This window comes from Bufo bufo, chromosome 7 (genome assembly GCF_905171765.1).
Source record: "Bufo bufo chromosome 7, aBufBuf1.1, whole genome shotgun sequence".
NCBI lineage: Eukaryota > Metazoa > Chordata > Amphibia > Anura > Bufonidae > Bufo > Bufo bufo.
Window position 1 is genome coordinate 189167526 of NC_053395.1, and position 24886 is coordinate 189192411.

Consider the following 24886-nt stretch of genomic DNA (forward strand, 5'->3'; position numbering starts at 1 on the left):
TCCTTAGGCTATCTTAGGCAATAAACATGAAGCAGATGATCTTCACAGTATAGTTTTGCTGTTTGATCCCTCCTCACAGCCGGCTAACGACATATGTGATTGTGAAACCTCATTACTAGCTTATCACTGATTTACACGTGTGCGTTCATTAGGTGATGTGTGTACATGTGCGCATAAGGGTCATTGCCCCTGTAACAGAATAAGCCAGTCAGCCAGTCCCAGGTTAATGAGTGCTGAGAGGAACGAGCCTCATCTAAACCCATCAGTTAATTAATGATCTATATCTAAGGATGGCGCCTTCATCATCTTAACAATCCTTAGCTCAGTACGCAGTTTTTAAATAATACATATCTATCTGTATTTTTGGTAACTTTATATATATATATATATATATATATATTATATCCTGGGGCATTCAATATTTTCATATTCTTTGCCCAAACCATAGTTGGCCCCCTCTGGCAGAAGGGCCTGGGTGGCATTGCCGCGGTACTTCTGCACCCCATAGAGCTATGCCTGTTTTGGTTCAAGTATTTCCATAACAGAGCCGGGGGCGTAACAAGGATCCGTGGGTCCCCATAGCAAAACTTGGAATGGGGCCACACTCTATCATGACCAATTTCAGGAGCACGTTCAGAACATGAGATGTCACTGACGCTACCACGTGTTTTTTGCCCCGTGCGGATTCTCATTGTTTGGGCTCATTCACACAAACGTATTTTGTGTTCCGTATACGGGCAGTTTTCTGCGTTCCGTCTACGGAACGATTCATTTCAATGGGTCTGCAAAAGATGTTGCTCCGTTCCGTGGCCCCGCAAAAATTATGAGTCCTGTCCTATTCTTGTCCATTTTGCCGACAAGAATAGGCATTTCTATAATAGGCCTCCTGTTCCGTTCCGCAAATTGTTTTGTTGATCTGCAATTTGCGGACCGCAAAAAACGGCACGGTCGTGTGAAAGAGCCCTTTGTCAGTGATTGGGAGCCAAAACCAGGAGTGGAGTCTCCACAGACATAAGGTATAAGGTAAAGATCTGCACCTGTTATGTATTTGGAGCCGCACCTGGTTATGGCTTAAAATCACTGATGGAAATCACTGACCAAAACACTGAGACCTCGTCCACATTTCCGTGTCAGTGTCACGTCCATGAAAATATGCGTACATGTATCATGCGTGAAGGATCCGTGTGTAGATTTTTTCCCTCCGTGAGTCATCTGTAATTTACGGACATTGCTCAGCTGAAAGTTAATTTCAAGCACTTTCTATCTGTCTTCCGTGAAAAACGGATGCACTACAGATGCCGTCCGTTTTGTGTCCGTGATTTTCACTGAGCCATAGACTTCAATGGGCGTGCTTGGTCCATATCACGGACCAAAGTAGGGCATGTCTTCATGAAATGTGAACAGACACATTTGGAGCAATGGATACGTGTGCTGTCCGTAAACAGCACAAATCCGTGAAAAACGGAAATGTGGACGAGGCCTGACTGTGTGAATAAGGCATCAGTGTTTGGTCAGTGATTTCCATCAGTGATTGTGAGCCAAAACCAGGAGTGGAGCCTCCACAGAGATAGGGTATAATGTGAAGATGTTTTATGTTTTTGACCTGGTTTTGGCTCACAATCACTGATGGAAATCACTGACCAAACACTGACCAGACACTGACTGTGTGAAAGCGGCCTTACCCTGCTCTTCTCTGCTTAATAATGTCTGTTGTAGCTCCCCACCAGCTAAGGAATCCCCCGTTGCCTTTTTTTTTTGCTTGGTTTCCAGGGAATGTGATAATTAGAGATGAGAGAATTTCATGTTATGAAATTCGTTCACGCTTTGTTTGGTGGGAAAATCAGAATTGCGTTATGGATTCCGTTACCACGGACCATAACGCAATTCTATGACGGAATGCCTTTAGAGGCCTTCCATTATTCATTCCGTCATAATAGAAGTCTATGGGCTGCAAAACAGATCCGTCTGGTTTCTATTATGCAGGGGAGTCCTCTTCTGCATAACAGAAACGGGACGGATCCGTTTAGCAGCCCATAGACTTCTATTATGACGGAAGGAATAACGGAAGGCCTCTAAAGGCACTCCGTTAGGCATTCCGTCATAGAATTGCGCTATGGTCCGTGGTAACGGAATCCATAACGCAATTCTGATTTTACCACCAAACGAAGCGTGAATGAATTAAAAAATATGAAATTCGCTCATCTCTGGTGATAATCATTCCACAGAATTCCATTCACTCTTGGCATGGAAGGGGCTGCTGTAGCCGACAGAAGTATTTCATCTCATTCATTTGAATGGAGCGGCGTGGTTGTCCGGCACGGAGCGGAGGCTTAGAAGCACATTGAATAGAGGCCTCAGTGTGTATTCTGGCAGCGGCCATGGGCTGCAGACTAACTTCATTTGGTGACGTAATCCGTCCCTTGTTTTTATATTGCAGGGCAATTTGTTTCCTATTGTAAGGAAATAATGCGAGAGATTTTTAAGGACAGGCCACTAGACTGCAATCTTGTCACCAAAGAAAGGAGGAAAGATCGGCTCCTCGGGCCTCTGTGTCTGAGGGCGGCACAATGGCGATTTCTCACAATGGGAAAAATGCTAAGCACAACTTCAGAACTTCCCGTTCAGAATGGTTTGAGATGACGGGCATTTTGGAGATGCTTTGTATAAAATATTGGGCAATGATTTTAAATAGCATTATCACTATTGGATCTGATAGTAGAAAGTAGCACCTGGGGATTTTAAAGTGTTGTCATTTTCAAAAATTTCTGATATAGATTTCAAAAAGTTTCATTTTTGCAGGTCCATATACTCAGATTCCATCGATTGCTGGAGAAAAGCTAATGTGGCGATCTGGTCCTGAGACGCCTCCTCACCACTGCTGGTGGGGCCCCCAGCCATCATAGATAAGGGCTCATGCACACGACCATTGGTGTTTTGCTGTCCGCAAGTTGCGGATCCGCAATACACGGATATCGGACTTGTTCATAAGGCTGGCCCCTAATACAACAGTTCTATCCTTGTCCATAATACGAACAATAATAGGACATGTTCTATTTTTTTTGCGTAACGGTCATGTGGACATACGGACACAGAATCATTTCCGTTTTTTTGCAGCCCCATTGAAGTGAATGGTTCCGCATACGGGCCACAAAAAAAAACAAAAGAAATGGACACGGACAAAAATACGTTCATGTGCATGAGCCCTAAGGATAATTGATGAACATGCTCTCTTGCAAAATCTCTTTAAGGCTTCATGCACACGACTGTGTCTGTTTTTGCCGTCTTCAAATTGCGAATCCCCAAAACACAGATACTGGCCGTGTGCGTTCCGCTTTTTCACCTGCCGCAGGTCCTGTAGTATGTTACAGGACATGTTCTATATGTTTGCGGGGCTGAGGATGCAAACAGCACACGGTATGACATCCGCATCTTTTGCGGCCATATTGAAATGAATAGGTGCACACCCAATCTGCAACAAAAATGCGGATCGGATGTGGACTGAAACTACGGTCGTGTGCACGAAGCCTAAGAGAGATGATGATAGGCAATATATGATTAAAGCAATATAGTTTGTGTCCTGCCTTAGTTTCTCCTGATTGAAGTCCAAAGAGGTCAACTGGAACCAAATTGACACTGACCAACACCATTTTAGAGATAGTTAGGGATCTCCCTACACAGACCCCCGATGATCACATCTTCTGAAACGTCTACTTGGTTTTCACTCTTTCACCCTTGTATGGGATCTGGACTTTGCTGCAGCTGATACCTGTAGGTGTATTTTCCATTTAGTGGCTGCTGACCCAGGCAGAGTTTGTGCAGTGCAGGAGTCAAGTAATAGGTCAGGGCAGGTGGCACAGGATCAATATGGAGATCAGGCAGAGGTCAGGACAAATGGTGTAAATTCAATCCGGTAAACAGGCAGAGGTTGGGCACAGGCGGTCAGAACAATACAATAGTGCACCTTTGTGGGACCAGACAAGCTAGGAACCTTCCCAGGGAATGCTACCATCAATTGAGACATATTATCCCTTAGGGAGTGAGCACCAAGAAGCCACAAGTGGCCTGCAGTGTGGAGCAGTGGGGAGGGTAAGTATTCTGGTGGCTCACACAAAAGCATCTAAAGTTGGACCTAATTTCTCATCCAGAACTTTGTTACATTCGATGCATCTTTAGACTGTCAACATTTACACAGTCTAAATATTAGACATGATTAGTAAATCTGCCCCAATGTTCTAGAGTATCTTGTGTCCATTTACATGAGTCCAACATGGACACAAAAATTCATGGACAGTGATGTCTATGTTATTTATGGGGTTTCAGGTTTCTGTAGATCAGGAACTTTTCCATATCTAGAAGCTGATGATTGTTGAGCTTGAATGCATGGTTAAACCTTCTTCTTGTTTGATGTTTCTTCTTCTTGTGAAATATCTTCTCCATCGCTGGTTATCGCCATGGAACATGAGGTTTGTGAGGCCTCCACTTGAAATATAAGAATTTTGAGAGAATTTCCATACTAAACATTTGAAGGCCTTGCTGTAACAATGTCTCTATTGTCATTGTAAGGAATGCTTGCATATATATAAACCTGTATTGTAATGAAAATGAGCCTCCATTTTCCTCCTGAGAGGGCTTAAGTTGTTTGTCCTTCCTCCTTCCTATCGTCCACTTTCACCCTATTATTATGGAAGAATGTGTTGTGTTTCTGTTAAGAGCACAAATGAAGGCGTGAATCAGATTGATTTTATTGCATGTGAAGTCAGTTTCCTGTAAACCTTTCACTAATATGTCACATATTAAGTTAAATCGCGTCTACTAAAAGATGCAGAATTTAGGGATTGGCGTGGAAATTCTGTGCAAGTTATATTTCCAAAACTTTTTTCCAAAAAGCTTATGGTCCAGGGTGCAAGAAACACTGTTCTATATTTTTGAGATCCAATGTCTTAGTGTTATCCAATTAAGCTGCATTGAAAGTGAAGTAGGTGGAGAAACGAATTACTTCCTAATTACAAAAATATAAAATATATGTTATAAATGAGGGACTGGGGTAAAGGTTCTCATACATTTAAAGAGGACCTGTCGCCATTAAATGCAGTACTATCTGCAGGCAGCAGGTTATCGAGCAGGAGGAACTGAGTAGATTGATATATAGTTTTGAGGGAAAAGATTCAGAAAAATGTGTAATTTATACATTTAAATGTCTGCTCTTTCTGACTTCATAGTTCACGGGGAGATGTTATCAGTGACGGATAGCATTCTCTATATACATACTTAGAGTGCATTTACACCAGCAGATTACCTGACCAATTTCTGTCCAATCAGGCGAATGGTTGGTGCGTATAACAAAGGTCTGGGTGTGTAAACGCCATCTGGCCAAGACGAAGCCAAGGCGTTGAGGTGCTCTTGGACCCCTTGCCCCACGCTCCATCAAACATGTCCGCAGGTTGGTTATTGTCCTGACCTCGGTTTTTGTTATATTTATTTGGGTCTTTTTTTTCCTTATGTTTCTCCTGGTCCTACAGCGACTTAGGAGTGGTTAATCCTTTGAGTAGGTATGTTACTTCACCCCCTCTGTAGCATTAGGTTTGCTATGTAGATCTGATATTATTATTATTTCCTGATATTATTTGGATTGGTAGAGGCTTGCCTACCTTTGTGTTATGTACATGTATTTCCACCTTTTGTGGGAGCTATGTGGGTGCTTTGGGATCCATACTCAGTACAGCGTTTGTGGATATTGTTCAATATCTAGATGTTTTTTTCCCCATTTTACATGATTTATGTCTACATATTTATTTAGATATGCTGCTTATATACAAGGTTTGGAGTCCAGCTTATTTTTTCCCTGTTGTAGAGTTTTTGTATAGGTTGTTGTTCAATTAGAGCGGGCTGTGTAATATTGTTTTTTGAGGCCTATTTGTTTTGTGATTCTCCTAGGACTGGCCTACTATCTTATCCGTATGGGGGAGAGAGATTTGGCATAAATTCAAAAGGCTCGATCCTTCGTTGTCACGGAAGATAAGCCACTGAGAGAGGTGTCTGGCACTGTCTTACTCCCCACTCCTCATTGTTGTGAATACATATATACTCAGCCTTGCTTTCATGTGTATGGGGGTGGAAGCAACTCTTAACATTTTTTTCCAAGATATTTTTACTGGATAGGTCAACAGTATCTGATCAGTGGGGGTCTGACACTCGGGACCCCCGCCGATCAGCTGTTTGTGAAGGCACCGGCGCTCGCACTAGCGCCACGGCCTTCTCTCAGCTCACCAAGCACAGCACCGTACATTGTATAGCGGCCGTGCTTGGTATCACATCTCAGCCCCATTTACTTTGATGGGGCTGAGCTGTGCCTCGGCCGTGTGACCAATAACTGTGATATCACATGGCCTCTAGGGAAAGCTACAAGAAGGCAGCAACTACTTCGAGCGCTGGTGCCTTCTCAAACATCTGTTCGGTGGGGGTCATGGGTGTCGGACCCCTCCCATCAGATACTGATGACCTATCCAGAAGATAGGTCATCAGTAAAAATGTCTCTGAAAACCCCTTTAAGGCCCCCCATACACATTAGTGTATTGCTGGTTAAACGCTGGCATGAACGGTGGGTTCGGCCGACAGTCCAATATGTATGGGAAGCTCTTGACTCCCTCGGCAGACGATGTCAGGGGAGAGAAGGATCGGGTAAACTGAATTTTTTCCCCCCCCAAAATCTTTTGTTCCTCCGGGAAAGTCTGGCAGTTGCCCTCTCCTCTGAACCAAGTGTGTGGGAGAGCATCGGCAGAGATAGTTGTCGGCCAAAGTGCATGGTCGTCTTTACTGGACGCTACCTAATGAAAGTGTATGACCGGCTCATGGAGGCTCCCTTCTTCATATGCCATTTTTGGTGTGTCTCGCAATATCCTGCTGCACTTGTACTTTAGACCATTTCTTGCATATTTATTAAGCATTTTAATAAGTGATATGGGCAAGATCCATGAAAGTGACACTCATGTCTCATTTCCTCCGATTAAACCGCCACATTGCTATTAATTATCCCCCCTCATCCGTGTAACATTGTCCGTGCACCAGTCATTATGGAGCGGGAACTTTTGACCTGATAATCTTGTGCTATAAAAGATTTTGTAACTCATTTCTGGTCTACTGCCCAATCAGCAGTCTCATTTCCAGGCTAGTACTGAAGCCTTATTGTTTTCTGTGACTGTTGTCTAGCGCTCTATTCCAAGTGATTTAGAGTGAAAATTGATGTGCAATTTTAAGACACATTCCTTAGCATGAAAACAGCCCGCAGATGGCATCCTGGATGCTCTTGGTAGCCAGTACCAGCGCCGCATGCACTCAACCAATTAAAATAAATCGACAATTAAAGGGGTTATACCAGGACTGATCTAAAAAATGAAAACCGGACATCATATAGTACATGACAGTCTCTTTCTTAAAAAGCTAGAACCAGCCCTGCACCTCACATGGATCCAGAGATTTCCCCATTCATTGCTCCAGTTGCTCTGCCAGACTTATTTCTCGCTGGCAGCTCAGGTGGGCATGTCCTCTCTTAGGGGCAATGCCCCTTTTCAGGAGATGTGTTTTTCCTGTTACAGTTCTCTCCCTGTAACTGTCACAACTTCTAATAGTAGATACGGCTGGTAGCAGTTGAAGGATGGAACTGAGCATGTGTGACCAACTCAGTAGGTGGACATCTATGTTATTGTACATATGAAACACTAGGAGGCGCCATTACACATAACTCATAAGTAGTCCATTTTTGTAACAGAAAGTAACTATTTTTTTCCAAGTTGATTTATATTAATATAAGAAGGGTGGAACTGAGCATGTGTGACCAACTCAGTAGGTGGACATGCATGTTACTGTACATATAATACACTAAAAGGTGCCATTATACATATCTCATAAGTAGGCCATTTTCGTAATAGAAAATAACTCGCTTTTTCATTTTGATTTATATTAATATAAGATTTAATGTCGGAACGACCTCTGTAAGTTTCCAAGCCAGTGAAACATGGAATTATTCCTACTATGTATGATCATTTAAGAAGATGTGGTAATCTGCTGTTCTTCTGTGCAGATGTAAGATGGCCAACCTGGTAATCTTGGCAAGATCCAGTAATTACCGTATCTAATAGTAATGGCCGCTGGCAGATCCTTGTCTGATGCCAGAGGCAAATACATTGGGCAGGTTGGAACTTTCTTGTCTAAGATTGATTGCATCAGATATTCCTGGCAGCCTCTTACAGATGTAGTTTGCATATTGTGACCCCTGGAGAAACATTAGGATGGGGCTTGGGCTGTCATTGCTCCTCCAGGATCAGTTCCCAGAATCGTATGATAGCAATGGGAAGACTGCATTGTCAAAATGTTTTTCCGCGACTTAGGCCTATTGCACACGACTGTATGGCTTTTTCAGGGTTTTGCGGTCCGTTTTTCACGGATCTGTTGTTCCGTTTTTTGTTTCTGTTCCGTTTTTCCGTTCTTCCGTATGGCATATACAGTATACAGTAATTGCATAGATAAAATTGGGCTGGGCATAACATTTTCAATTCATGGTTTCCGCAAAAAACGGAACGGAAACGGAAGACGTACGGATGCATTTCCGTATGTGTTCTGTTTTTTTGCGGGCCCATTGACTTGAATGGAGCCACGGAACGTGATTTGCGGGCAATAATAGGACATGTTCTATCTTTAAAAGGAACGGAAAAATGGGATGCATGAGGAGTACATTCCGTTTTTTTTGCGGAACCATTGAAATGAATGGTTCCGTATACGGACTGTATACGGAACGCAAAAAACGGCCAGTAAACGGGAAAAAAATACGGCCGTGTGCAGGAGGCCTTAGGGTAATTTCACACTTGCGTTGCTGGATTCCGGCAGGCAGTTCCGTCGCCGGAACTGCCTGCCAGATTCGGCAATCTGTATGCAAACGGATACCATTTGTGGACGGACCCGGATGCGGATCCGTTTGACAAATGCATTGAAATACCGGATCCGCCTCTTCGATTGTCATCTTAAAAAACGGATCCGGTATTTATCCTTTTCACATTTTAAAGGTCTGCGCATGTGCAGACCGCAAAACTGGATTAGGTTTTACGGAACACTTGCATTTGAATGTAAAATAATGCTGGATCCAGCATTCCGGCAAGTGTTCCGGAATTTTGGACGGAGAACATAAAACCGTACAGTGACTGAACTGAAGACACCCTGATGCATACTGAATGGATTGCTCTACATTTAGAATGCATTAGGATAAAACTCAGTTTTTTTCCGGTATTGAGCCCCTAGGACGGAACTCAATACCGGAAAAGTTTAACGCAAGTTTGAAAGTACCCTTAGAGGCTGAGCACCTATTGATAGGATAGGTCATCAATATCAGATGAGTGGCGGTACGACACTCCATACCCTCCCAGATCAGCTGTTTTGGGCAGATGCTGGAAACTATACAGTGGTGCAGTGATCCTGTACTCGAATAGAAGCTGAGCTGCAGTAACCTGGCACAACCTCTCTACAGTATAGTGGGGGTGCTGGGTGTTCGACCCCCACTGATCTGATATTGATGACCTATCCTGATATCTAAAGGTTGTATTAGAGTACTTTCATACTCGCTTTAAAGTTTTCCGGTATTGCGTTCCGTCCTAGGGGCTCAATACCGGAAAAAAACGCTTCAGTTTTGTCCAAATGCATTCTGAATGGAGAGCATTCCGTTCAGGATGCATCAGTATGTCTTCAGTTCAGTCACTTTTACGGTATGTGGCCGGAGAAAATACCGCACCATGCTGCGGTATTTTCTCCGGGCCAATATTCCGGAACACTTGCCGGAATGCTGGCATTATTTTCCATTGAAATGTATTAATGTTGGATCTGGTACCAAGTGTTCCGGGATAACGGATCCGGTTTTCCGGTCTGCGCATGCGCAGACTCTTGACAATGTGAAAAAAAAAATACTGGAACCGTTTTTTCCGGAAGACACCAGACAGACGGATATGGTATTTCAATGCATTTGTCAAACGGATCCGGAAACAAATGGTATCCGTTTGCCGGATTCCTCTAACGCTAGTGTGAAAGTACCCTTAGACACCCAGATCAGGCAGACAATTGTCGGGAGGGAAGCAGTGGTTTGCTGGCTGCAGATCGTGATTACACAGCACAATCTGCCGCCAGCAAATCCTGATCTTTGAGCATGCTGAAAGATCTGGATTGCCTGATGAACGAGAGTTTGCAACATCCGCTGACGGAGGCAGACCCATTAAACTTGGATGGGTCTGTGATCCGTCCGCACCGAACATATTTTTTGCGGTGTGGAGGCACGGAGAGAAACCCCATGGAAGAACCGTGGGGTTCCATGCCTCCGTTCCGCACCGCACCTTCCGGATTGCGTACTCATTCAAGTGAATGTTCGTGTGCATGAGCCCTAGTGCTTATTTGTCTTCAGGTCTATTAGGCTTCCTTTATGCATCATTTTAAAGGTGTTTTATCAGTCATTTTTCAACCTCCAAAAAAATTCCTGAAGGAAAAATTTGTCTTACCTAGAGCATGTTGAGTTTTCACAAAAACTGCAAAAACACACAAACACAACGCACTTATTGAATGTTATAACTGAATGATAGTGAATGTACTGATATACACTGCTCAAAAAAATAAAGGGAACACAAAAATAACACATCCTGGATCTGAGTTAATTAAATATTCTTCTGAAATACTTTGTTCTTTACATAGTTGAATGTGCTGACAACAAAATCACACAAAAATAAAAAAATGGAAATCAAATTTTTCAACCCATGGAGGTCTGGATTTGGAGTCACACTCAAAATTAAAGTGGAAAAACACACTACAGGCTGATCCAACTTTGATGTAATGTCCTTAAAACAAGTCAAAATGAGGCTCAGTAGTGTGTGTGGCCTCCACGTGCCTGTATGACCTCCCTACAACGCCTGTGCATGCTCCTGATGAGGTGGCGGACGGTCTCCTGAGGGATCTCCTCCCAGACCTGGACTAAAGCATCTGCCAACTCCTGGACAGTCTGTGGTGCAACGTGACGTTGGTGGATAGAGCGAGACATGATGTCCCAGATGTGCTCAATTGGATTCAGGTCTGGGGAACGGGCGGGCCAGTCCATAGCATCAATGCCTTCGTCTTGCAGGAACTGCTGACACACTCCAGCCACATGAGGTCTAGCATTGTCTTGCATTAGGAGGAACCCAGGGCCAACCGCACCAGCATATGGTCTCACAGGATCTCATCTCGGTACCTAATGGCAGTCAGGCTACCTCTGGTGAGCACATGGAGGGCTGTGCGGCCCTCCAAAGAAATGCCACCCCACACCATTACTGACCCAATGCCAAACCGGTCATGCTAGAGGATGTTGCAGGCTGCAGAACGTTATCCACGGCGTCTCAAGACTCAGTGTGAACCTGCTTTCATCTGTGAAGAGCACAGGGCTCCAGTGGCGAATTTGCCAATCTTGGTGTTCTCTGGCAAATGCCAAACGTCCTGCAAGGTGTTGGGCTGTAAGCACAACCCCCACCTGTGGACGTCGGGCCCTCACCCTCATGGAGTCTGTTTCTGACCGTTTGAGCAGACACATGCACATTTGAGGCTTGCTGGAGGTCATTTTGCAGGGCTCTGGCAGTGCTCCTCCTGTTCCTCCTTGCACAAAGGCGGAGGTAGCGATCCTGCTGCTGGGTTGTTGCCCTCCTACGGCCTCCTCCACGTCTCCTGATGTACTGGCCTGTCTCCTGGTAGCGCCTCCATGCTCTGGACACTACGCTAACAGACACAGCAAACCTTCTTGCCACAGCTCGCATTGATGTGCCATCCTGGATAAGCTGCACTACCTGAGCCACTTGTGTGGGTTGTAGACTCCGTCTCATGCTACCACTAGAGTGAAAGCACCGCCAGCATTCAAAAGTGACTAAAACATCAGCCAGGAAGCATAGGAACTGAGAAGAGGTCTGTGGTCACCACCTGCAGAACCACTCCTTTATTGGGGGTGTCTTGCTAATTGCCTATAATTTCCACCTGTTGTCTATCCCATTTGCACAACAGCATGTGAAATTGATTGTCACTCAGTGTTGCTTCCTAAGTGGACAGTTTGATTTCACAGAAGTGTGATTGACTTGGAGTTACATTGTGTTGTTTAAGTGTTCCCTTTATTTTTTTGAGCAGTGTATATACTGTGACTCTATAGACTTTTAAATAACCTCTGGCAGCATAAAAAAACATGGAAAAAACTGTTAAGAATATGTGGCTACAAAATGGGAAAACAGCCAAAAAAGAAAATCCAAAAAACCTGTGTGAGACCAGTCCTAGGCCTTGTTTGCATGGTGTGGCTGCTATGAATATGGCTCCCTTAAGCCAGGCATACAGGGAGTGCAGAATTATTAGGCAAGTTGTATTTTTGAGGATTAATTTTATTATCAACAACAACCATGTTCTCAATGAACCCAAAAAACTCATTAATATCAAAGCTGAATATTTTTGGAAGTAGTTTTTAGTTTGTTTTTAGTTTTAGCTATTTTAGGGGGATGTCTGTGTGTGCAGGTGACTATTACTGTGCATAATTATTAGGCAACTTAACAAAAAACAAATATATACCCATTTCAATTATTTATTTTTACCAGTGAAACCAATATAACATCTCAACATTCACAAATATACATTTCTGACATTCAAAAACAAAACAAAAACAAATCAGTGACCAATATAGCCACCTTTCTTTGCAAGGACACTCAAAAGCCTGCCATCCATGGATTCTGTCAGTGTTTTGATCTGTTCACCATCAACATTGCGTGCAGCAGCAACCACAGCCTCCCAGACACTGTTCAGAGAGGTGTACTGTTTTCCCTCCTTGTAAATCTCACATTTGATGATGGACCACAGGTTCTCAATGGGGTTCAGATCAGGTGAACAAGGAGGCCATGTCATTAGATTTTCTTCTTTTATACCCTTTCTTGCCAGCCACGCTGTGGAGTACTTGGACGCGTGTGATGGAGCATTGTCCTGCATGAAAATCATGTTTTTCTTGAAGGATGCAGACTTCTTCCTGTACCACTGCTTGAAGAAGGTGTCTTCCAGAAACTGGCAGTAGGACTGGGAGTTGAGCTTGACTCCATCCTCAACTCGAAAAGGCCCCACAAGCTCATCTTTGATGATACCAGCCCAAACCAGTACTCCACCTCCACCTTGCTGGCGTCTGAGTCGGACTGGAGCTCTCTGCCCTTTACCAATCCAGCCACGGGCCCATCCATCTGGCCCATCAAGACTCACTCTCATTTCATGAGTCCATAAAACCTTAGAAAAATCAGTCTTGAGATATTTCTTGGCCCAGTCTTGACGTTTCAGCTTGTGTGTCTTGTTCAGTGGTGGTCGTCTTTCAGCCTTTCTTACCTTGGTCATGTCTCTGAGTATTGCACACCTTGTGCTTTTGGGCACTCCAGTGATGTTGCAATGAAATATGGCCAAACTGGTGGCAAGTGGCATCTTGGCAGCTGCACGCTTGACTTTTCTCAGTTCATGGGCAGTTATTTTGCGCCTTGGTTTTTCCACACGCTTCTTGCGACCCTGTTGACTATTTTGAATGAAACGCTTGATTGTTCGATGATCACGCTTCAGAAGCTTTGCAATTTTAAGAGTGCTGCATCCCTCTGCAAGATATCTCACTATTTTTGACTTTTCTGAGCCTGTCAAGTCCTTCTTTTGACCCATTTTGCCAAAGGAAAGGAAGTTGCCTAATAATTATGCACACCTGATATAGGGTGTTGATGTCATTAGACCACACCCCTTCTCATTACAGAGATGCACATCACCTAATATGCTTAATTGGTAGTAGGCTTTCGAGCCTATACAGCTTGGAGTAAGACAACATGCATAAAGAGGATGATGTGGTCAAAATACTCATTTGCCTAATAATTCTGCACGCAGTGTATATGGTTAGGCTTACCTAATTTTTTTCTGCTGATGCATACCACTGGTCACAATGGAAAACTGACCCACTAGATTTTAAAACATGTGCCTGAAACAATTACAGTATAAATTCAAATGGTTTGGATTGAAGCTTTCATCGTCTACGTCCAGGAATAAAGCGTTAAGGCCATGCCCCTGTGTCAGCAGGATATGATCAGGAAAGCTGTGCAACCTCTAAATGAAAACCATATTGATTCCATTCACTGACAGTCAGCAGAAATCCTAACATGAGAAATTGTCACTCAAAGTGTATTAGAACATTGCAGAACCTTTGTTGCACACTGAATAAACTTAATTTGCACAAGTCTACACTTAATTTGCACAACATGAAATGAGGAGTAAGATCTAGATTTGTTTTAATACGGCCGATCAGATAATATTTTAATCTGCAATTTTGGGGCCGAAGCCTTTATATTCCGGTGTAATGTACAGTGCTGGTGCTGTCCTAGGTGCTGCACAGGACATACAGTATCTCTGTCGTCATCAGTTTCTTGAGGCTGATTGTCTAGGCTTGGAGACATCATTCTGTATGTAAGGGTTTCATAAAGACCAACCCTGTGACTTATAACCCGGCAACAGTCTTAGGGCTCATGCACACGGCCATTACCCGGCCGTGGCCGTATTTCAGCCCGCATACGGCGGGTCCGCAATACACGGGCATTGGCCGTGTGTATCCCGCATCACGGATCATGGACCCATTCACTTGAATGGGTCCGCAATCCAGGAAATGCGGAACAGAGGCACGGATCGGAAGCCCTACGGAGTGCTTCCGTGGGTTTACTGTACGTTCTTCCGCACCGCAAACAAGTAGGGCATGCTCTACTTTTTTGCGGTGCGGACCGTCGGATGCGGATCGCGGACCCTAGTCAAGTGAATGGATCCACGATCCGCATGCGGCTGCCCCACGGTCAGGGCCCGTGCATTGTGGACAGCAAGTTGTTGTCCGCAGCATGGGACCGGCCAGCACACAGACGTGTGCATGAGCCCTTAGGGCTCGTTCACACGAACGCGTGCTGCCCGTCGGCGTGTTGCGGACCACATTTGCGGATCAGAGACAAAACCAGGTCTTTACTGTAGTGCAAAATAGGAATTGTAGTGCATCCAATTATAGAAAACACAATGTACAGAGGGCAATTCTCTCGTAGCTAGTGATCTATTAATTTCGGCACATATGGGAGTGATGGCACTTGTTTTACACCATCCTGCCAAAGTCTCTTTTGGTAGAATTTATGGCCAGAAACAGTACATTAGCAACAATGGCTGTGGTATCCACTGCGGTATACAGGGTTTTCAAGGCACATCTGGCCAAGATGTGTCCAAATGTGATTGGTTTATTAATGGTGTCCCTCACTACAGCAAATTCTGAATGCCTAAAGTAGCAGGTTACCTTGCAGAGTCCTATGCTTTGCCATGCAGAATCCAAGTCCTCCAACTCTCTCTCCTTTCTCTCTTTCTGTGGATCTTGCACAGATCAGTTAGTCTCCCAAGCTTTCTTGGGCCTAAGAAAAGAGAGAATAAAGCACTGCTTCCTTCCTCTCTGAACACTCCCCAGAACTAACTCTAACTTTGGGTGGAGCCAGCCACCACCTAGCAATCTACAAGAGCCGAGCCAGAGTTGTTAACTCTAGCCGTGCCATCCATACACAGCTGTGCTGGTTGCAATACATAACATATCAGTACATGATAATGCATAACAATATATAACAAACCATTAGCTGACACCCCCTGTGCTGGGGTAATGCAGGTCCTCAAGTGCATTCAAGTATCAATAGGAAATATTTCTGCTCCTGAATACCATCAGATCAACACACCTGGGAGAGCTGTAACGTTTTATCAATATACTTCTATAAAGATTCTTCAGAAGTTCACACAAAATAAAGTGACTAACCTGACCCTAATTTACCAAAAATAGCAAAATTTGATGGGTAAAACTCCAGTCAAACTGACTGAAATAAAAACATTTCTTTGTACCAAGTTAGCCAGTAAATAAAAGGCAAGTAAAAAAAAAATAACAACGGAATCTCATTTTATATCTTCCATCAAACTGACCTAACCATAGATAAGGATCTACTCGAATGATTAAAATCCTATGTGGATGCCTCCATATCGTCCGGAATCCTCCCATGCTATTTATACTGTTCTCTACGCGGGTTCTCCATGATTACTTATTGCTTGCAATCAGGAACAAGATCTCCCTGCAAAATCGTATATATAATAGGTACTGCACATTGTGATTACCAAATGATATTACATTGCAGAAAATCATATGCATAAAATGATGTGATTTTACATGGAATTTTATGCAATATTGCGGTTGCATGCAAGTGAATGTACCCATGCAATTTCATGCCACCTCATAGGAATATATTATCCTACTAGTCTGCAATCCCATTAGTGCAATAAAGTGGCTGTTTAGTAGCACTTGCCTCAGACCTGCTGCAAAGGTACAGTTTAGGCCTATTGCACACGACCGTATGGCTTTTTCAGTGTTTTGCGGTCCGTTTTTCACGGATCCGTTGTTCCGTTTTTTGTTTCCGTTGTGCTTCCGTTTCTGTTCCGTTTTTCCGTATGGCATATACCGTATACAGTAATTACATAGATAAAATTGGGCTGGGCATAACATTTTCAATAGATGGTTCAGCAAAAAACGGAACGGAAACGGAAGACATACGGATGCATTTCCGTATGTGTTCCGTTTTTATTGCGGACCCATTGACTTGAATGGAGCCACGGAACGTGATTTGCGGGCAATAATAGGACATGTTCTATGTTAGAACGGAACGGAAAAACGGAAATACGGAAACGGAATGCATACGGAGTACATTCCGTATTTTTGGCGGAACCATTGAAATGAATGGTTCCGTATACGGACCGTATACGGAACGCAAAAAACGGCCAGTAAACGGGAAAAAAAACGGCAGTGTGCAGGGGGCCTTATCCTTTAAAGAGGAGCTGTCACCTCTCCTGACATGTCTGTTTTAGTCCTCTTGCACATGACCGTATGGCTTTTTCAGTATTTTGCGGTCCGTAAATAACGGATGCGCAAAAAATACGGATGACGTCCGTGTGCATTTCGTCTTTTGCGGAACAGAACAGCTGGCCCTTCATAGAACAGTACTATCCTTGTCCGTTATGCAGACAATAATAGGACATGTTCTATCTTTGAACGGAACGGAAAAACGGAAATACGGAAACGGAAGGCATACGGAGTACCTTCCATTTTTTTTGCGGATCCATTGAAATGAATGGTTCCGTATACTGTCTGTATACGGAACGCAAAAAACAGAGCGTAAACGGAAAATAAAAACGTCCGTGTGCAAGCGCCCTTAGTAAATACTTGTATTTTCCATGAATTATCCCTTCTCACAACTCTGTGTTTTACCGTTCCCCTGTTATTCTTCCTAGAAATGGAGGACTAAATTGATAACTGGGTGTCACCATTCTCCTTGTTAAAGAATAACAGAGGAACAGCACAACACAAAATTATAAGAAACAATGCTCCAGAACTGTTCTATTATTGCGATCTATATTTATTACTATATTTATACAGTATATCCATTGTTATATTACTGGGATTATTGGGAATAAAATGATTTAGTGAAACAGACAGGTTAGCAGAGGTGGCAGGCCCTCTTTAAATGGGTTGTATGAGATTAGAAAGACATGTTGTCCAGAGATAGCGCCACACTTGTATATGGGCTGTGTGTGGTATTGCAGTCCAGATCCATTCACATGAATGTGATTAAGCTGAAGTAGCAACCGCAGCCTATGGACAAGAATAGCTCTCAATATTTTTATAATTTTTCACAACAAAGAACATGAATTAGGCTAAAAGATTTCTGATACCTAAATATGGATGTACTGTACACTGTACAGTATGAGGAATGTTCTTCTTTGTTTCATTCACTATTTTCTCAGGACCGTGCTCCACTTCTAGTATACTCTTGCTTTGAAAATGCAAACCTAGCCCATAAAGCTGATCTGTACTGTAGTCTGCTACGTCTCACCCTTCCCCCAGATATTTGCTTTTGTGAGTTCATTCATTTGTTAATCTTGAGTATGAAGCCGTTTTCTCTTCACTGATTTTCAACCTAACTAAATGTTACCTTCACATGGCGTCCAGGCTAATGCTCACTCAGGGGGGAAAGCTAAAAGTCAAGTCTAATTTTTTTATGTGTTAAATAATATTTTTGAGCAGAATGTGTTATTGCGGTTAATGTACCTGTGGTTGAAGTAAAAATCAGGGGTAGATTGAGCCGGGACAGCGCTAGTATCTTAAAATATCTGGTGCATGGGTCCACAGTTTAGCTTATATTACATTATAAAATCCAAATAATACTGCCATAAAGGTTCCAGAATAGTGCAAAGTGCAATGCACAAATAATACTACTGTACAATGCCCAAATAATACTGCCATAAACATTCCAAATAATATCACTATACAGTGCACAAATAATAATGCCATACACATTCTAAATACCAACGCCTTACAAGGCACTAATAGTACTGCCATACATATTCCAAATAATACTACTGTACAATGCACAAATAATACTGCCATAAACATTCCAAATAATACTACTGTACAATGCACAAATAATACTGCCATAAACATTGCAAAGAATACCATCATAGAGTGCACAAAGAATACTGTCATCCACATTCAAGTAATGTCATCATGTCATGCACAAATAATACTGCCATACACATGCCAAACAATCATACTATCATACACAGCTCATTTAATACCGCCATACATGACACAAAGTTATACAATTAAATACACCCCAAAATTCACCGCTGTGAACAATCCATATAATGTTGCCATATATTGCCCAAATAATTACGCCTGTAACCAACATAAGACCAGCACCAGTGATTGTAGATAAAATGCTATTAAATATATAAAACTAAATATTCTTCAAATATTAATATATAGATATATAAATGGAATAAAAAACCAAAATACAAATTCTCGTTCACTTTGTAGAACTGTACGTGGGGCCCACACTTTTACGGTTTCATCTTACTGGTTAAGCAAATATAATATAATGTAGATTCAAATCAAATTAAAAAAACAGTATATAGCTGTAACAATGTATCCCGAATAGTCAGATTGTATACATCCACCTTAAGGCCTCTTTCACACTACAGTATTTTGCGTTCAGTATACTGGACGTTTTTTGAGTTCAGTATACGGAACAGATACTGAACCATTCATTTCAATGGTTCAGCAAAAAATACTGAAGTGTCTCCGTGTGCATTCCGTTTCAGTATTTCAGTATTTCCGTGCCGTGGAAAGATAGAACATGTCCTATGTTTCTCCGCAAATCACGGTCCGTGGCTCCATTAAAGTCAATGGGTCCGCAAAAGAACGGAATGCATACGGAAGGCATCCGTATGTCATCCGTATGTCATCCGTTTTTTGCGGATCCGTCATTAACAAATGCTAGGCCCAGCCCACTGTGGCCATGTGTTTCTTGTTGCCAAACTTTGGCTGAGCACAAATACAGGTGGCTTCCGTTTTTGATCCGTGAAAAACGGACCGTATACGGGAACCATACGGAAACCATACTGAAAGGTTTTTGCGGACATACTGAACGGAAACGGAGACACAACGGAACCCAAAAACGGGACAACGGATCCGTGAAAAACGGAACGCAAAACACTGAAATGGACATACTGTAGTGTGAAAGAGGCCTAAGGGTGTATTACACACCGATGCTGCAGGCGATTGTGGGGAGGGAAGCGGTCCCTCTCGGCAGTCGCCAGTTAGCTAGCAGAGGACGCCGCAGCAATTACATGCAGCCATCTCCTCCACAGCATGGGAAGGAGCGATCCCTGTGCCATCCGGAAGCAAGTGCAGATGCAATGCGTTTTTGCACTGATGGTTTCTAGGAGACCTTCAGTTTTTTTTTCACGCGCGTGAAAAACGTATCAAAGCGCATTGCACGCGCGCGGAAAAAACTGCATAACTGAACGCAATTGCAGACAAAACTGACTGAACTTGCTTGCAAAATGGTGTGAGTTTCACTGAGCGCATCCGGACCTAATCCGTCACGCTCGTGTGAAAGAGGTCTTAGTAACCACCACACTTGCTTCCGGATGCGATACGTTTTTTACTGAAGCCCCATTCACTTCTATGGGGCCAGGGCTGCGTGAAATACGCAGAATATAGAAGATGCTGCGTTTTTCACGCAACGCAGAACTGATGTGAAAAAAAAATTATGGGTCAGGATTCAGTGCGGGTGCTATGCGTTCACTTCACGCATTGCACCCGCGCGGAAAACTCGCTCGTGTGAAAAGGGCCTAATTGTCCCATTATGTGTCAAGTAAATAGCTTCTCTGGACAATATAAATGTTCAAGAAGTTAGTCAATTGTACAAATTTCACGCTGGGAAGTCCATCTCACCGTCCTCACAGGTCTTAAGGTGATGCTGCGCCTTGCAGCTTGTTCGCTGTTGCTGAGAGTGGTCTAAGCGGTGCACGTGCTCTGTCTCTCTGCACACCATACCGCTACAGCTGATGTCTAGGATTCCCCGAAGTTTGCTGGTCTAGCGATATCGCTCCATGTGCTGTCCACAGCTTAGTGCCACTTCACCATACAGTGTTATAGATGGAATTTTGGATACAGTGTTCACACTTCTAGCAGTTTTGATTGCACTTTGACTGTCAAGGCAAGGGCTCATGGACATGACTGTATGTATTTTGCGGTCCGCAAGAAACGGATCCGCAAAAAATACGAATGACATCCGTGTGCATTCCGTATTTTGCAGAACGGAACAGCTGGCCCTTCATAGAACAGTACTATCCTTGTGTGTAATGCGGACATTAATAGGACATGTTCTATTTTTTTGCGGAACAAAAATACGGACATACGGAAACAGAATGCACACGAAGTAACTTCCGGAAAAAAACGGAATGGACATGGAAAGAAAATACGTTCGTGTGCATGAGCCCTGATCAGTTATTTCCATCAGTTATTGTGAGCCTAAGGCCTCTTTCACACTACCGTTTTTTTTTTCCGTTTTGCGGTCCGTTTTTTGCGGTCCGTATACGGTCCGTATACGGAACCATTCATTTCAATGGGTCCGCAAAAAAACGGAATGTGTTCCGTATGCATTCCGTTTCCGTATTTCCGTTTTTCCGTGCCGTGAAAAGATAGAACATGTCCTATGTTTGTCCGCAAATCACGGTCCGTGGCTCAATGCAAGTCAATGGGTCCGCAAAAAAAACTGAACACATACAGAAATGCATCCGTATGTCTTCCGTTTCCGTTCCGTTTTTTGCTGAACCATCTATTGAAAATGTTATGCCCCGCCCAATTTTCTCTATGTAATTACTGTATACTGTATATGGCATACGGAAAAACGGAACGGAAAAACGGAACAGAAACGGAGACACAACGGAACCCAAAAACGGGACAACGGATCCGTGAAAAACGGAACGCAAAACACTGAAATGGACATACTGTAGTGTGAAAGAGGCCTAAACCTGTAACTGATGGAAATAACTGATCAAATAACTGAAGTGTGAACACACGACCATTGTGGTTCCGTGGCCGTATTGTGGCCCGCATACAGCGGGTCCGCAATACACAGGGCACCGGCCCGTGTGCACTTCGCATCACGGATGTGGACCAATTCACTTAATTGGGTCCGCAACCACGGAGATGCGGAACGGAAGCACGGATCGGAATCCCACGGAAGCACTATGGAGTGCTTCCGTGGTGTTTCTGTCTGTGCCTCCGCACCACAAAATTTTTTTAATTGCCTAACCCACCAACACGTTCTTGGGAGTCACCTGGGGCTGCAGAAAACTCAGGATCGTATTCTACAGAAGTTTTACTGGCCCAGCATATTCAAAGAAGTGGAAGGCCCCTTTCACACGGGCGAGTATTCCGCGCAGATGCGATGCGTGAGGTGAACGCATTGCACCCGCACTGAATACCGACCCATTCATTTCTATGGGGCTGTTCACATGAGTGGTGATTTCCACACATCACTTGTGCGTTGCGTGAAAATCGCAGCATGCTCTATATTCTGCATTTTTCACGCAACGCAGGCCCCATAGAAGTGAATGAGGTTGCGTGAAAATCGCAAGCATCCGCAAGCAAGTGCGGATGCGGTGCAATTTTCACGCACGGTTGCTAGGAGACGATCGGGATGGAGACCCGATCATTATTATTTCCCCTTATAACATGGTTATAAGGGAAAATAATAGCATTCTGAATACAGAATGCATAGTAAAATAGCGCTGGAGGGGTTAAAAAAATAAATAAATAAATTTAACTCACCTTAGTCCACTTGATCGCGCAGCCGACATCTCCTTCTGTCTCCTTCTTTGCTGATTGTAGGAACAGGACCTGTGGTGACGTCACTCCGTTCATCACATGATCCATCACATGATCCATCACCATGTTATAAGGGAAAATAATACAATCTACAGAACACCGATCCCAAGTCTGGGTACCAAACATGTGCGATTTTTCTCACGCGAGTGCAAAACGCATTACAATGTTTTACACTCACGCGGAAAAATCGTGTTCCCGCAACGCACCCGCACATTTTCCCGCAACGCCCGTGTGAAACCAGCCGAAGAGTTTTGTAAGTCTTGCCTGACCTGCCAGATAACTAGCCCCCAGCCACATTTCGTAGTCCCCTAGTACCTGTCCCGATTATCGAAGTACCGTTTGACCGAATACGCTTCGGTGTACCTGGACGATGTTGTCATCCACAGTACCGACTGGGAAAGTCACCTACCCAAAGTGCAGGCTGTAGTGGACTACCTTCCGAAAGCTGGCCTAACCGCTAACTCCAAAAAATGTGCGATAGGGTTAGAAGAGACTAAGAACCTGGGGTATGTCATTGGGCGCAGAGTCATCAAACCCCAAGTGAACAAAATAGAGGCGATACGGAATTGGCCCCAACCTGTCACCACTAGGCAAATAAAGTCATTCCTGGGAATGGTGGGCTATTACATGAGGTTTTTTCCCCGCTTTGCTACTCTAGCTGCGCCCTTGACAGGACTCTTGAAAGGACACAAGTCAATAATGGTTTGCTGGGATGATTGGACAGAAGAGGTTTTCTCCACTTTGAAGTCGGCCCTGTGCGGGTCACCGGTTTTGGTGACGCCCGACTTCAAAGTGAGTTTATAGTACAGACCGATGCCTCCGAAGTAGGCCTCGGTGCTTCACTGTCTCAGGAAGTCAATGGGAAGGAGCATCCCGTTGTCTTCCTCAGCCGTAAGCTCACCCCATTCGAGACCCGGTATAGTATAGTGGAGCGAGAGTGCCTGGCTATCAAGTGGGCACTAGAATCTCTCCACTATTATTTATTGGGGAGAAAATTCCACCTGGTGACTGACCACTCCCCTTAAGTGGATGAGCCAGGCCAAGGACAGAAATGCCCGAGTCACCCAATGGTTTCTCTCCCTACAAAACTTTAAGTTTTCTGTGGAACACAGGGTAGGCCGGTTACAGGGAAATGCGGATGCCCTGTCCCGGGTACACTGTTTGGCATGTGTTCACCCCCTCAGGGTTGAACAAAAGGGGGGTTGGGTTTGTGACACAGTGAGAGGTTTTGTCTGGGAAAACATCTATTTTCTCTCCCAGCATGTGCTGCTGGGCTGATTTACAGCCAGATGAGGTCAAATACCGGACTGGATTTTTAGTTTTGGCAGTACCTGGCTGTCCTTAAATGGGCAGCTGGGCTCAGAAGCCAGGTCTCTGTGTTAGGATCTGGGAGCCTTGTGTCTGGGTGAAGGCTTGCTACCTGTTTGGCGTGAAAACAGGTTGGTGCTGCTATGGACAAGCACACTTTGAGGCAGAATTGCCGCATGGTGTAAACTACCACCAACACCGCAAGGTGACTTTTTGTTTGATTATGACTGCTTGTTTTGTCACTTGTCTAAAGTGTGAATAAAACACTGAACTGTTTGATCCAAAGAACTTGTTGTTGTCTCTATACTGCGTCTGCTAATCCTGTCTACCAGAGCGAAACCCCACAATATATATATATATATATACAGTTGAAACCAGAAATTTACATACACTATATAAAAAGACACATATGCATGTTTTTCTTAATATCTGACATGAAATCAGAATGAACCTTTCCTGTTTTTGGTCAATTAGGATTAACATAATTGTTATTATTTGCCAAATGCCAGAATAATGAGAGAGAGAATGTTTTAAAGTATTTTTGTTACTTTCTGCAATGTCAAAAGTTTACATACACTAAGATTACTATGCCTTTAAACAATTCTGGACTGCCCATATGATGATGTCATGTGTTTGAAAGCTTTTGTTAGGTTTGTTGGCAACATCTGAGTTAGGCCTCTTGCACACAACCATATGCCCTCCGAGACGTACAGTCTGTGAGTGGGCCGTATGTCCCGGAGCGGTATTGATCGTGCGCACGGGAGCACACAGCATCATAGATTACAATGAGGTTGTGCACGTCGGGCCACCCGCGGGGCTATTGTTCCGAATTCATATGATCTTATGAGTGTGGAACAATAGCCCGCTGGGCGGCCCCGATCTATGATGCTGTGTTCTCCCGTGTTCACGATCAATGCCGCTCCGGGACACATGGCCCGCTCACGGACCATATGTCTCAGAGGGCATACGGTCGTGTGCAAGAGGCCTTAATTAGAGACACACCTGTGGATGTATTTAAATGCACACCTGAAGCACACTGCTTCTTTGTGTAGCATCATGGGAAAGTCTAAAGAAATCAGCCAAGATATCAGGAAGAGAATGGTGGACTTGCCCGAGTCTAGCTCAACCTTGGGTGCAATTTCAAGATACCTGAAGGCGCCTCGTTCATCTGTACAAACAATTATATGCAAATACAAACAAGATGGGAATGTCCAGCCATCATACCGCTCAGGAAGGAGACGGGTTCTATGTCCCAGAGAT

General features: G+C 43.8%; 1 protein-coding gene and 1 long non-coding RNA gene across 3 annotated transcripts in view; both read left to right on the forward strand.

The window, feature by feature from the left end:
- The window catches only part of LRP2 (LDL receptor related protein 2), a 199830-nt gene that overhangs the window by 15142 nt on the left and 159802 nt on the right, over positions 1–24886 (forward strand). The window lies entirely within an intron of this gene.
- Positions 1962–14186, forward strand: LOC121009022. The gene is made up of 3 exons (XR_005780667.1): positions 1962–2169; positions 4757–4759; positions 14176–14186. It is a non-coding gene; the product is annotated as an uncharacterized LOC121009022 (long non-coding RNA).